Here is a 16,468-nt window from a genome sequence, read left to right on the forward strand (position 1 = left end):
CCTTTATTTAACCAGAACACCTTTATTTAACCAGGTAGGCTAGTTGAGAACACCTTTATTTAACCAGGTAGGAGTTGAGAACACCTTTATTTAACCAGGTAGGCTAGTTGAGAACACCTTTATTTAACCAGGTAGGCTAGTTGAGAACACCTTTATTTAACCAGGTAGGCTAGTTGAGAACACCTTTATTTAACCAGGTAGTTGAGAACACCTTTATTTAACCAGGTAGGCTAGTTGAGAACACCTTTATTTAACCACCTTTATTTAGGACTAGTTGAGAACACCTTTATTTAACCAGGTAGGCTAGTTGAGAACACCTTTATTTAACCAGGTAGGCTAGTTGAGAACTTTATTTAACAGGTAGGCTAGTTGAGAACACCTTTATTTAACCAGGTAGGCTAGTTGAGAACACCTTTATTTAACCAGGTTAGAACACCTTTATTTAACCTAGTTGAGAACACCTTTATTTAACCAGGTAGGCTAGTTGAGAACACCTTTATTTAACCAGGTAGGCTAGTTGAGAACACCTTTATTTAACCAGGTAGGCTAGTTGAGAACACCTTTATTTAACCAGGTAGGCTAGTTGAGAACACCTTTATTTAACCAGGTAGGCTAGTTGAGAACACCTTTATTTAACCAGGTAGGCTAGTTGAGAACACCTTTATTTAACCAGGTAGGCTAGTTGAGAACAATTTCTCATTTACAACCAGGTAGGCTAGTTGAGAACACCTTTATTTAACCAGGTAGGCTAGTTGAGCCTAAGATAAAAGCAAAGCAGTGCTTTATTTAACAGGTACAAACAACACAGCCAAGATAACAAACAGTGCAACACAAACAACACAGAGTAACACATGGGTTAAACAAACGTACAGTCAATAACACAATAGAAAATATATATACAGTGTGTGTAAATGTAGTGTGTAAATGTAAGATTAGGGAGGTAGGGCAATAAATAGGCAATAGCGTTGAAATAATTACAATTTAGCATTAACACTGGAATGATAGATGTGCAGAAGATGAATGTGCAAGTAGAGATACTGGGGTGCAAAGGAGCAAAAAAATAACAATATGGGGATGAGGTAGTTGGGTGGGCTATTTACAGATGGGCTGTGTACAGGTGCAATGATTGGTAAACTGCTCTGACAGCTCATGCTTAAAGTTAGTGAGGGCGATGTAAGTCTCCAGCTTCAGTGATTTTTGCAATTCATTCCAGTCATTGGCAGCAGAGAACTGGAAGGAAAGGCGGCCAAATGAGGAGTTGGCTTTGGGGATTTTCTACATTGTAGAATAATAGTGAAGACATCAAAACTAGGAAATAACACATATAGAATCTCTGTCTCTCTCTCTTGTCTGTCTCTGTCTCTCTCTGTCTGTCTCTCTGTCTGTCTCTTTCTCTGTCTCTCTCTCTGTCTCTCTCTCTCTCTTGTCTCTCTCTTTCTCTGTCTCTCTCTCTGTCTCTCTCTCATCAAAACTATGAAATAGCACATAGAATTGTGTTGTAACCAAAAAAGTGTTAAACAAATCAAAATATATTTTATATTTGAGATTCTTCAAAGTAGCCACCCTTTGCCTTGAAGAGAGCTTTGCACACTTGGCATTCTCTCAACCAGCTTCATGAGGTAGTCACCTGGAATGCATTTCAATTAACAGGTGTGCTTTGTTAAAAGTTCATTTGTGGAATTTCTTTCCTTCTTAATGTGTTTGAGCCAATCTGTGTGTCCTTTGGTCTGATGAGTACAAATTCGCGATTTTTGTCTTTGTGAGATGCGGCGTAGGTTAATTGGTAATCTATGCATGTGTGGTTCCCGCCGTGAAGCATGGAGGAGGAGGTGTGATGGTGTGGGGGTGCTTGCTGGTGACACTGTCTGTGAATTATTTAGAATTCAAGGCACACTTAACCAGCATGGCTACCACAGCATTCTGCAGCGATACGCCATCCCGTCTGGATTGGGTTTAGTGGGACTATCATTTGTTTTTCAACAGGACAATGACCCAACACACCTCCAGGCGGTGTAAGGGCTATTTGACCAATAAGAGTGATGGAGTGCTGCATCAAATGACCTGGCCTCCACAATCACCCGACCTCAACCCAATTGAGATGGTTTGGGATGAGTTGGGCCACAGAGTGAAGGAAAATCAGCCAACAAGTGCTCAGCTTATGTGGGAATTCCTGCAAGACGGTTAGAAAAACATTCCAGGTGAAGCTGGTTGAGAGAATGCCAAGAGTGTGCAAAGCTGTCATCAAGTCACAGGTTTGCCACCTGTAGTAAATTCAATTGATAGCACATGATTTGGAAATGCACACACCTTCTACCTCCAAGCCATAAGGCTGCTGAACAATTAATCAAACTACCACCAGACTATTTACATTGAACCCCCCCCATTTGTTTTTACACTGCTGCTCCTCACTGTTTATTTTCTATGCATAGTCACTTCACCTACCTACATTTACAAATTACCCCGACTAACCTGTACCTCCACACATTGACACTGTACTGGTACCCCCTGTATATAGCCTCCACATTGTCAAATTACCCCGACTAACCTGTACCTCCACACATTGACTCTGTACCGGTACCCCCTGTATATAGCCTCCATATTGACTCTGTACCGGTACCCCCTGTATATAGCCCCCTGTATATAGCCTCCATATTGACTCTGTACCGGTACCCCCTGTATATAGCCTCCATATTGACTCTGTACCGGTACCCCCTGTATATAGCCTCCATATTGACTCTGTACCGGTACCCCCTGTATATAGCCTCCATATTGACTCTGTACCGGTACCCCCTGTATATAGCTTCCACACTGACTCTGTACCGGTACCCCCTGTATATAGCCTCCACATTGACTCTGTACCGGTACCCCCTGTATATAGCCTCCATATTGACTCTGTACCGGTACACCCTGTATATAGCCTCCATATTGACTCTGTACAGGTACCCCCTGTATATAGCCTCCATATTGACTCACCGGTACCCCCTGTATATAGCTTCCACATTGACTCTGTACCGGTACCCCCTGTATATAGCCTCCGTATTGACTCTGTACCGTAACCCCCTGTATATAGCCTCAACATTGACTCTGTACTGGTACCCCTTGTATATAGCCTCCACATTGACTCTGTACCATTGACTCTGTACCCCCTGTATATAGCCTCCACATTGACTCTGTACCGTAATCCCCTGTATATAGTCTCCACATTGACTCTGTACCGGTACCCCTGTATATAGCCTCCACATTGTCTTACCCGACTAACCTGTATATAGCCTACCAACACATTGACTCTGTACCGGTACCCCCTGTATATAGCCTCCATATTGACTCTGTACCGGTAACCCCTGTATATAGCTTCCACATTGACTCTGTACTACCCCCTGTATATAGCCTCCACATTGACTCTGTACCAGTACCCCTGTATATAGCCTCCACATTGTCATTGACTAACCTGTACTCCTACCAACACATTGACTCGGTACCCCCTGTATATAGCCTCCATATTGACTCTGTACCGGTACCCCTGTATATAGCCTCCACATTGTCAAATTACCCCGACTAACCTGTACTCCTACCAACACATTGACACCGGTACCCCCTGTATATAGCCTCCATATTGACTCTGTACCGGTAACCCCTGTATATAGCTTCCACATTGACTCTGTACCGGTACCCCTGTATATAGCCTCCACATTGACTCTGTACCAGTACCCCTGTATATAGCCTCCACATTGTCAAATTACCCCGACTAACCTGTACTCCTACCAACACATTGACTCGGTACCGGTACCGCCTGTATATAGTCTCGTTATTTTATTGCGTTATTTAAATTATTTTTTTACCAAGCCATGAGGTCGAAGGAATTGTCCGTAGAGCTCAGAGACAGGATTGTGTGAAGGTACAGATCTGGGGAAGGGTACCAAAAAATGTCTGCAGCATTGAAGGTCCCCAAGAACACAGTGGCCATTATTCTTAAATGGAAGAAGTTTGTAACCACCAAGACTCTTCCTAGAGCTGTCAGCCCGGCCAAACTGAGCAATCAGCGTAGAAGGGCCTTGGTCAGGGAGGTGACCAAGAATCCGATGGTCACTCTGAGAGAGCTCCAGTTCCTCTGTGGAGATGGGAGAACCTTCCAGAAGGACAACCATCTCTGCAGCACTCCACGAATCAGGCCTTTATGGTAGAGTGGCAAGATGGAAGCCACTCCTCAGTAAAAGGCACATGACAGCCTGCTTGGAGTTTGCCAAAAGATGCCTAAATGACTCTGACCATGAGAAACCTGATTCTCTTGTCTGATGAAACCAAGATTGAAAATCTTTGTCCTGAATGCCAAGTGTCACGTCTGAAGGAAACCTGGCACCATCCCTACGGTGAAGCATGGTGTTGGTGGCAGCATCATGCTGTGGGGATGTTTTTCAGCGGCAGGGACTGGGAGACTAGTCAGGATCGAGGGAAAGATGAACGGAGCAAAGTACAGAGAGATCCTTGATGAAACTCTGCTCCAGAGCGCCCAGGACCTCAGACTGGAGCGACGGTTCACCTTCCTACAGGACAACGACCCTAAGCACACAGCCAAGACAACGCAGACCTGAAAATAGCTGTGCAGCAAAGTTCCCCATCCAACCTGACAGAGCTTGAGAGGATCTGCAGAGAAGAATAGGAGAAACTCCCCAAATACAGGTGTGCCAAGCTTGTAGCGTCATACCCAAGAAGACTCGAGGCTGTAATCGCTGCCAAAGGTGCATCAACAAAGTACTGAGTAAATGGGGCTAGATTGATGAGAGGGGAAAACGATGTAATTCATCATAGAATAAGGCTGTAAGATAACATGTGGAAACAGTCAAGGGATCTGAATACTTTCCTTATGCACTGTGTGGGGGGGGGGGGGTGTATATATATACACACACACATATTTCTATAATAGTGAGGAACTTCAAGTGAAAACCATAATTTCTGAGAGAATTGGGAACACACAGACACCTCATTCCAGCACTTGGTGGTCCCACAAACACAGATATCACTTCGATCGAAACCTGAAAAAAACGAATTAAATAATAGACATGCAGAGCACCAGTCTAGTGAGGAACAATGGTTGCTAGGCAGTTTCTGCATCACAGGTTCTAGAACAGTTTCTAACCCTAAACTGTTTCAGTTTCTGGATCACAGGTGTCATGACAGTCCTGATCAGGTCAGGTTACAGGAGACCACAACCCTACAGATTAGCTCTCAACCCCAACAGAGGATGAGAGATCTAGGGGTCTGAAGGTGTGGGGGTTTTATGACTCCTCACGCACCTGGTAAATCTTAGGCCACAGACAACATTCCTTTGTCCTGTCACTATGGAGAACCAGCCTCAGAACATTAAACATGAAAGATAGGGACTGTGGAACAATGTGGTCAGCCACAATGGTGGTCATGACGATGGATGGAATATGAAAATGTATGACAGCTAGATCTAGCTAGATCTACTGTCTCTACTATATTATGACAGACCAGCTAGACCTACTGTCTCTATTATATTATGACAGACCAGCTAGATCTACTGTCTCTATTATAATATGACAGACCAGCTAGATCAACTGTCTCTATTATATTATGACAGACCAGCTAGATCTACTGTCTCTATTATAATATGACAGACCAGCTAGATCAACTGTTTCTATTATATTATGACAGACCAGCTAGATCTACTGTCTCTATTATAATATGACAGACCAGCTAGATCTACTGTCTCTATTATATTATGACAGACCAGCTAGATCTACTGTCTCTATTATATTATGACAGACCAGCTAGACCTACTGTCTCTATTATATTATGACAGACCAGCTAGATCTACTGTCTCTATTATAATATGACAGACCAGCTAGATCAACTGTCTCTATTATATTATGACAGACCAGCTAGATCTACTGTCTCTATTATAATATGACAGACCAGCTAGATCAACTGTTTCTATTATATTATGACAGACCAGCTAGATCTACTGTCTCTATTATAATATGACAGACCAGCTAGATCTACTGTCTCTGTCTCTATTATATTATGACAGACCAGCTAGATCTACTGTCTCTATTATATTGTGACAGACCAGCTAGATCTACTGCCTCTATTATATTATGACAGACCAGCTAGATATACTCTCTCTATTATATTATGACAGACCAGCTAGATCTACTGTCTCTATTATAATATGACAGATCAGCTAGATCAACTGTTTCTATTATATTATGACAGACCAGCTAGATCTACTGTCTCTATTATAATATGACAGACCAGCTAGATCTACTGTCTCTGTCTCTATTATATTATGACAGACCAGCTAGATCTACTGTCTCTATTATATTGTGACAGACCAGCTAGATCTACTGCCTCTATTATATTATGACAGACCAGCTAGATATACTCTCTCTATTATATTATGACAGACCAGCTAGAACTACTGTCTCTATTTTATTATGACAGACCAGCTAGATCTACTGTCTCTATTATAATATGACAGACCAGCTAGATATACTGTCTCTATGTCTCTATTATATTATGACAGCCCAGCTAGATCTACATTCTATATTATGACAGACCAGCTAGATCTACTGTCTCTATTATATTATGACAGACCAGCTAGATCTACTGTCTCTATTATATTATGACATACCAGCTAGATCTACTGTCTCTATTATATAATGACAGACAACCTAGATCTACTGTCTCTATTATATTATGACAGACCAGCTAGATCTATTGTCTATTGTCTCTATTATATTATGACAGACCAGCTAGATCTACTGTCTCTATTATATTATGACAGACCAGCTAGATCTACTGTCTCTATTATAATATGACAGACCAGCTAGATCTACTGTCTCTATTATATTATGACAGACCAGCTAGATCTACTGTCTCTATTATATTATGACAGACCAGCTAGATCTACTGTCTCTATTATATTATGACAGACCAGCTAGATCTACTGTCTCTATTATATTATGACAGACCAGCTAGATCTACTGTCTCTATTATATTATGACAGACCAGCTAGATCTACTGTCTCTATTATATTATGACAGACCAGCTAGATCTACTGTCTCTATTATATTATGACAGACCAGCTAGATCTACTGTCTCTGTTGTATGACAGACCAGCTAGATCTACTGTCTATTTTATGACAGACCAGCTAGATCTACTGTCTCTATTATAATATGACAGACCAGCTAGATCTACTGTCTCTGTCTCTATTATATTATGACAGACCAGCTAGATCTACTGTCTCTATTATATTATGACAGACCAGCTAGAACTACAGTCTCTATTATATTATGACAGACCAGCTAGATCTACTGTCTCTATTATATTATCACAGACAACCTAGATCTACTGTCTCTATTATATTATGACAGACCAGCTAGATTTACTGTCTCTATTATATTATGACAGACCAGCTAGATCTACTGTCTCTATTACAGTATGACAGACCAGCTAGATCTACTGTCTCTATGTCTCTGTTATATTATGACAGACCAGCTAGATCTACTGTCTCTATTATAATATGACAGACCAGCTAGATCTACTGTCTCTATGTCTCTATTATATTATGACAGACCAGCTAGATCTACTGTCTCTATTATATTATGACAGACCAGCTAGAACTACAGTCTCTATTATATTATGACAGACCAGCTAGATCTACTGTCTCTATTATATTATCACAGACCAGCTAGATCTACTGTCTCTATTATATTATGACAGACCAGCTAGATCTACTGTCTCTATTATATTATGACAGACCAGCTAGATCTACTGTCTCTATTATATTATGACAGACCAGCTAGATCTACTGTCTCTATTATATTATCACAGACCAGCTAGATCTACTGTCTCTATTATATTATGACAGACCAGCTAGATCTACTGTCTCTATTATATTATGACAGACCAGCTAGATCTACTGTCTCTATTATATTATGACAGACCAGCTAGATCTACTGTCTCTATTATATTATGACAGACCAGCTAGATCTACTGTCTCTATTATATTATGACAGACCAGCTAGATCTACTGTCTCTATTATATTATGACAGACCAGCTAGATTTACTGTCTCTATTATATTATGACAGACCAGCTAGATCTACTGTCTCTATTACAGTATGACAGACCAGCTAGATCTACTGTCTCTATGTCTCTGTTATATTATGACAGACCAGCTAGATCTACTGTCTCTATTATAATATGACAGACCAGCTAGATCTACTGTCTCTGTCTCAATTATGACAGACCAGCTAAATCTCCTGTCTCTATTATATTATGACAGACCAGCTAAACCTACTTAATCTATTATATTATGACAGACCAGCTAGATTTACTGTCTCTATTATATTATGACAGACCAGCTAGATCTACTGTCTCTATTACAGTATGACAGACCAGCTAGATCTACTGTCTCTATGTCTCTGTTATATTATGACAGACCAGCTAGATCTACTGTCTCTATTATATTATGACAGACCAGCTAGAACTACTGTTTCTATTATATTATGACAGACCAGCTAGATCTACTGTCTCTATTATAATATGACAGACCAGCTAGATCAACTGTTTCTATTATATTATGACAGACCAGCTAGATCTACTGTCTCTATTATAATATGACAGACCAGCTAGATCTACTGTCTCTATTATATTATGACAGACCAGCTAGATCTACTGTCTCTATTATATTATGACAGACCAGCTAGACCTACTGTCTCTATTATATTATGACAGACCAGCTAGATCTACTGTCTCTATTATAATATGACAGACCAGCTAGATCAACTGTCTCTATTATATTATGACAGACCAGCTAGATCTACTGTCTCTATTATAATATGACAGACCAGCTAGATCAACTGTTTCTATTATATTATGACAGACCAGCTAGATCTACTGTCTCTATTATAATATGACAGACCAGCTAGATCTACTGTCTCTGTCTCTATTATATTATGACAGACCAGCTAGATCTACTGTCTCTATTATATTGTGACAGACCAGCTAGATCTACTGCCTCTATTATATTATGACAGACCAGCTAGATATACTCTCTCTATTATATTATGACAGACCAGCTAGATCTACTGTCTCTATTATAATATGACAGATCAGCTAGATCAACTGTTTCTATTATATTATGACAGACCAGCTAGATCTACTGTCTCTATTATAATATGACAGATCTACTGTCTCTATTATATTACCAGCTAGATCTACTGTCTCTGTCTCTATTATATTATGACAGACCAGCTAGATCTACTGTCTCTATTATATTGTGACAGACCAGCTAGATCTACTGCCTCTATTATATTATGACAGACCAGCTAGATATACTCTCTCTATTATATTATGACAGACCAGCTAGAACTACTGTCTCTATTTTATTATGACAGACCAGCTAGATCTACTGTCTCTATTATAATATGACAGACCAGCTAGATATACTGTCTCTATGTCTCTATTATATTATGACAGCCCAGCTAGATCTACATTCTATATTATGACAGACCAGCTAGATCTACTGTCTCTATTATATTATGACAGACCAGCTAGATCTACTGTCTCTATTATATTATGACATACCAGCTAGATCTACTGTCTCTATTATATAATGACAGACAACCTAGATCTACTGTCTCTATTATATTATGACAGACCAGCTAGATCTCTCTATTATATTATGACAGACCAGCTAGATCTACTGTCTCTATTATATTATATCTCTATTATATTATGACAGACCAGCTAGATCTACTGTCTCTATTATATTATGACAGACCAGCTAGAACTACAGTCTCTATTATATTATGACAGACCAGCTAGATCTACTGTCTCTATTATATTATGACAGACCAGCTAGATCTACTGTCTCTATTATATTATGACAGACCAGCTAGATCTACTGTCTCTATTATATTATGACAGACCAGCTAGATCTACTGTCTCTATTATATTATGACAGACCAGCTAGATCTACTGTCTCTATTATATTATGACAGACCAGCTAGATCTACTGTCTCTATTATAATATGACAGACCAGCTAGATCTACTGTCTCTATTATATTATGACAGACCAGCTAGATCTACTGTCTCTATTATATTATGACAGACCAGCTAGATCTACTGTCTCTATTATATTATGACAGACCAGCTAGATCTACTGTCTCTATTATATTATGACAGACAACCTAGATCTACTGTCTCTATTATATTATGACAGACCAGCTAGATTTACTGTCTCTATTATATTATGACAGACCAGCTAGATCTACTGTCTCTATTACAGTATGACAGACCAGCTAGATCTACTGTCTCTATGTCTCTGTTATATTATGACAGACCAGCTAGATCTACTGTCTCTATTATATATATGACAGACCAGCTAGATCTACTGTCTCTATGTCTCTATTATATTATGACAGACCAGCTAGATCTACTGTCTCTATTATATTATGACAGACCAGCTAGAACTGTCTCTATTATATTATGACAGACCAGCTAGATCTACTGTCTCTATTATATTATCACAGACAACCTAGATCTACTGTCTCTATTATATTATGACAGACCAGCTAGATTTACTGTCTCTATTATATTATGACAGACCAGCTAGATCTACTGTCTCTATTACAGTATGACAGACCAGCTAGATCTACTGTCTCTATGTCTCTGTTATATTATGACAGACCAGCTAGATCTACTGTCTCTATGTCTCTATTATATTATGACAGACCAGCTAGATCTACTGTCTCTATGTCTCTATTATATTATGACAGACCAGCTAGATCTACTGTCTCTATTATATTATGACAGACCAGCTAGAACTACAGTCTCTATTATATTATGACAGACCAGCTAGATCTACTGTCTCTATTATAGCTTATCTATTATATTATGACAGACCAGCTAGATCTACTGTCTCTATTATATTATGACAGACCAGCTAGATCTACTGTCTCTATTATATTATGACAGACCAGCTAGATCTACTGTCTCTATTATATTATACTGTCTCTATTATATTATGACAGACCAGCTAGATCTACTGTCTCTATTATATTATGACAGACCAGCTAGATCTACTGTCTCTATTATATTATGACAGACCAGCTAGATGACAGACCACTGTTCTCTATTATATTATGACAGACCAGCTAGATCTACTGTCTCTATTATTATATTATGACAGACCAGCTAGATCTACTGTCTCTATTATATTATGACAGACCAGCTAGATCTACTGTCTCTATTATATTATGACAGACTGTCCTATTATATTATGACAGACCAGCTAGACCTACTGTCTCTATTATATTATGACAGACCAGCTAGATCTACTGTCTCTATTATAATATGACAGACCAGCTAGATCTACTGTCTCTATTATATTATGACAGACCAGCTAGATCTACTGTCTCTATTATAATATGACAGACCAGCTAGATCTACTGTTTCTATTATATTATGACAGACCAGCTAGATCTACTGTCTCTATTATAATATGACAGACCAGCTAGATCTACTGTCTCTATGTCTCTATTATATTATGACAGACCAGCTAGATCTACTGTCTCTATTATATTATGACAGACCAGCTAGATCTACTGTCTCTATTATATTATGACAGACCAGCTAGATCTACTGTCTCTATTATATTATGACAGACCAGCTAGATCTACTGTCTCTATTATATTATGACAGACCAGCTAGATCAACTGTCTCTATTATATTATGACAGACAGACCAGTCTCTAGATCTACTGTCTATTATATTATCTACTGTCTCTATTATAATATGACAGACCAGCTAGATCTACTGTCTCTGTCTCTATTATATTATGACAGACCAGCTAGATCTACTGTCTCTATTATAATATGACAGACCAGCTAGATCTACTGTCCCTGTCTCTATCTATTATATTATGACAGACCAGCTAGATCTACTGTCTCTATTATATTATGACCACAGATCAGCTATGATCAGACTGTTCTCTATTATATTATGACAGACCAGCTAGATCTACTGTTATATTATCTATTATATTATGACAGACCAGCTAGATCTACTGTATGATCTACTGTCTCTATTATATTATGACAGACCAGCTAGATCTACTGTCTCTATTATATATATAGATCTACTGTCTCTATTATATTATGACAGACCAGCTAGATCTACTGTCTCTATTATATTATGACAGACCAGCTAGATCTACTGTCTCTATTATATTATGACAGACCAGCTAGATCTACTGTCTCTATTATAATATGACAGACCAGCTAGATCTACTGTCTCTGTCTCTATTATATTATGACAGACCAGCTAAATCTCCTGTCTCTATTATATTATGACAGACCAGCTAAACCTACTTCCTCTATTATATTATGACAGACCAGCTAGATTTACTGTCTCTATTATATTATGACAGACCAGCTAGATCTACTGTCTCTATTACAGTATGACAGACCAGCTAGATCTACTGTCTCTATGTCTCTGTTATATTATGACAGACCAGCTAGATCTACTGTCTCTATTATATTATGACAGACCAGCTAGAACTACTGTTTCTATTATATTATGACAGACCAGCTAGATCTACTGTCTCTATTATAATATGACAGACCAGCTAGATCAACTGTTTCTATTATATTATGACAGACCAGCTAGATCTACTGTCTCTATTATAATATGACAGACCAGCTAGATCTACTGTCTCTATTATATTATGACAGACCAGCTAGATCTACTGTCTCTATTATATTATGACAGACCAGCTAGACCTACTGTCTCTATTATATTATGACAGACCAGCTAGATCTACTGTCTCTATTATAATATGACAGACCAGCTAGATCAACTGTCTCTATTATATTATGACAGACCAGCTAGATCTACTGTCTCTATTATAATATGACAGACCAGCTAGATCAACTGTTTCTATTATATTCAGGTACCACAATAGTAATATTGACTTGGTCCGAATATCTTTCAGCTCCATTTCTGCAAAATATGGTGATCAGTGAAAGTGTTTTGATGGATCCTGTGGTGCAATTGGTTAGCCTGTTTTACTTATACAGCAGTATGTCATTGAGATAACAGGTCAGAGTGCAGGCAAAGCTAGTATTCAAATTCATAGTCTTCTGTATCACCAGCTATGCCTGACAAGTCAGCAATGCAGGGTGGCGAGACTGCTTTCGAAAGTCCAAGCGGATGGCTGTTTGCGAAGTGTGTTGGTGCTTCGGCTCAGAAAATAATCACCCCATTTGTGGTTTGAACCCACGAATACGAGATTAAGAGTCTCATGCTCTACCGTCTGAGTTAGCCAGGTCGGTCAATTGTCGGACTGACTCGGACCGAATATGGTACATCTATGTTTGTGCAAAATATGCTAATCAATGTATCAGGCTCATGTGGCGCAATCGGTTAGCGTGTGGTAATTATATAGCAGTATGCAGCGAAACAATGCCGAGGTTGTGAGTTCGAGCCTCACCAGGATCATGTACTTTTCTTGAACCCTCTGCCTGTCTATTTATTGTCCAGAAAAGGAGCATTTTTCAAAACATTTAGGAGGACATTACATAAGTATGTCATTGAGATAACAGGTCAGAGTGCAGGCACAGCTAGTATTAAAATCCTTAGTTTTCTGACCCTGAGATTAAGAGTGTCATGCTCACCGACTGAGCTAAATCAAAATCAAATCAAATCAAATCAAATTTTATTTGTCACATACACATGGTTAGCAGATGTTAATGCGAGTGTAGCGAAATGCTTGTGCTTCTAGTTCCGACAATGCAGTGATAACCAACAAGTAATCTAACTAACAATTCCAAAACTACTGTCTTATACACAGTGTAAGGGGATAAGGAACATGTACATAAGGATATATGAATGAGTGATGGTACAGAGCAGCATACAGTAGATGGTATCGAGTACAGTATATACATATGAGATGAGTATGTAGACAAAGTAAACAAAGTGGCATAGTTAAAGTGGCTAGTGATACATGTGTTACATAAGGATGCAGTCGATGTTGTAGAGTACAGTATATACATATGTATATGAGATGAATAATGTAGGGTAAGTAACATTATATAAGGTAGCATTGTTTAAAGTGGCTAGTGATATATTTACATCATTTCCCATCAATTCCCATTATTAAATGGCTGGAGTTGGGTCAGTGTCAATGACAGTGTGTTGGCAGCAGCCACTCAATGTTAGTGGTGGCTATTTAACAGTCTGATGGCCTTGAGATAGAAGCTGTTTTTCAGTCTCTCGGTCTCAGCTTTGATGCACCTGTACTGACCTCGCCTTCTGGATGATAGCGGGGTGAACAGGCAGTGGTTCGGGTGGTTGATGTCCTTGATGATCTTTATGGCCTTCCTGTAACAACGGGTGGTGTAGGTGTCCTGGAGGGCAGGTAGTTTGCCCCCGGTGATGCGTTGTGCAGTCCTCACTACCCTCTGGAGAGCCTTACGGTTGAGGGCGGAGCAGTTGCCGTACCAGGCGGTGATACAGCCCGCCAGGATGCTCTCGATTGTGCATCTGTAGAAGTTTGTGAGTGCTTTTGGTGACAAGCCAATTTCTTCAGCCTCCTGAGGTTGAATAGGCGCTGCTGCGCCTTCTTCACGATGCTGTCAGTGTGAGTGGACCAATTCAGTTTGTCTGTGATGTATGCCGAGGAACTTAAAACTAGCTACCCTCTCCACTACTGTTCCATCGATGTGGATAGGGGGTGTTCCCTCTGCTGTTTCCTGAAGTCCACAATCATCTCCTTAGTTTTGTTGACGTTGAGTGTGAGGTTATTTTCCTGACACCACACTCCAAGGGCCCTCACCTCCTCCTGCTAACCAGGCATCTCAGCGGTAATATTGACCTGGTCCGATTATCGTACAGCTCCGTTTGTGGGAAAATATGGTGATCAGTGAGAGTGTTGTTAATGGATCCTGTGGTGCAATTGGTTAGCCTGTTTTACTTATACAGCAGTATAAGTCATTGAGATAACAGGTCAGAGTGCAGGCAAGCTAGTATTCAAATTCATAGTCTTCTGTATCACCAGCTATGCCTGACAAGTCAGCAATGCAGGGTGGCGAGACTGCTCGAAAGTCAAGCGGATGGCTGTTTGCGAAGTGTGTTGGTGCTTCGGCTCAGAAAAGAATCACCCCATTTGTGGTTTGAACCCACGAATACGAGATTAAGAGTCTCATGCTCTACCGTCTGAGTTAGCCAGGTCGGTCAATTGTCGGACTGACTCGGACCGAATATGGTACATCTATGTTTGTGCAAAATATGCAAATCAATGTATCAGGCTCCTGTGGCGCAATCGGTTAGCGTGTAGTACTTATACAGCAGTATGCAGCGAGAGAAGCAATGCCGAGGTTGTGAGTTCGAGCCTCACCAGGAGAATGTACATTTCTTGAACCCTCTGCCTGTCTATTTATTGTCCAGAAAAGGAGCATTTTTCAAAACATTTAGAGGACATTACATAAGTATGTCATTGAGATAACAGGTCAGAGTGCAGGCACAGCTAGTATTAAAATCCTTAGTTTTCTGACCCTGAGATTAAGAGTGTCATGCTCTACCGACTGAGCTTAACCAGGTACCACAATAGTAATATTGACTTGGTCCGAATATCTTTCAGCTCCATTTCTGCAAAATATGGTGATCAGTGAAAGTGTTTTTGATGGATCCTGTGGTGCAATTGGTTAGCCTGTTTTACTTATACAGCAGTATGTCATTGAGATAACAGGTCAGAGTGCAGGCACAGCTAGTATTCAAATTCAAAGTCTTCTGTATCACCAGCTATGCCTGACAAGTCAGCAATGCAGGGTGGTGAGACTGCTCGAAAGTCCAAGCGGATGGCTGTTTGCGAAGTGTGTTGGTGCTTCGGCTCAGAAAAGAATCACCCCATTTGTAGTTTGAACCCACGAATACGAGATTAAGAGTCTTATGCTCTACCGTCTGAGTTAGCCAGGTCGGTCAATTGTCGGACTGACTCGGACCGAATATGGTACATCTATGTTTGTGCAAAATATGCTAATCAATGTATCAGGCTCATGTGGCGCAATCGGTTAGCGTGTGGTACTTATACAGCAGTATGCAGCGAAGCAATGCCGAGGTTGTGAGTTCGAGCCTCACCAGGATCATGTACTTTTCTTGAACCTCTGCCTGTCTATTTATTGTCCAGAAAAGGAGCATTTTTCAAAACATTTAGGAGGACATTACATAAGTATGTCATTGAGATAACAGGTCAGAGTGCAGGCACAGCTAGTATTAAAATCCTTAGTTTTCTGACCCTGAGATTAAGAGTGTCATGCTCTACCGACTGAGCTAACCAGGCATCTCAGCGGTAATATTGACCTGGTCCGATTATCGTACAGCTCCGTTTGTGGAAAATATGGTGATCAGTGAGAGTATTGTTAATGGATCCTGTGGTGTAAT

This window comes from Oncorhynchus gorbuscha, unplaced genomic scaffold (genome assembly GCF_021184085.1).
Source record: "Oncorhynchus gorbuscha isolate QuinsamMale2020 ecotype Even-year unplaced genomic scaffold, OgorEven_v1.0 Un_scaffold_2322, whole genome shotgun sequence".
Lineage (NCBI taxonomy): Eukaryota > Metazoa > Chordata > Actinopteri > Salmoniformes > Salmonidae > Oncorhynchus > Oncorhynchus gorbuscha.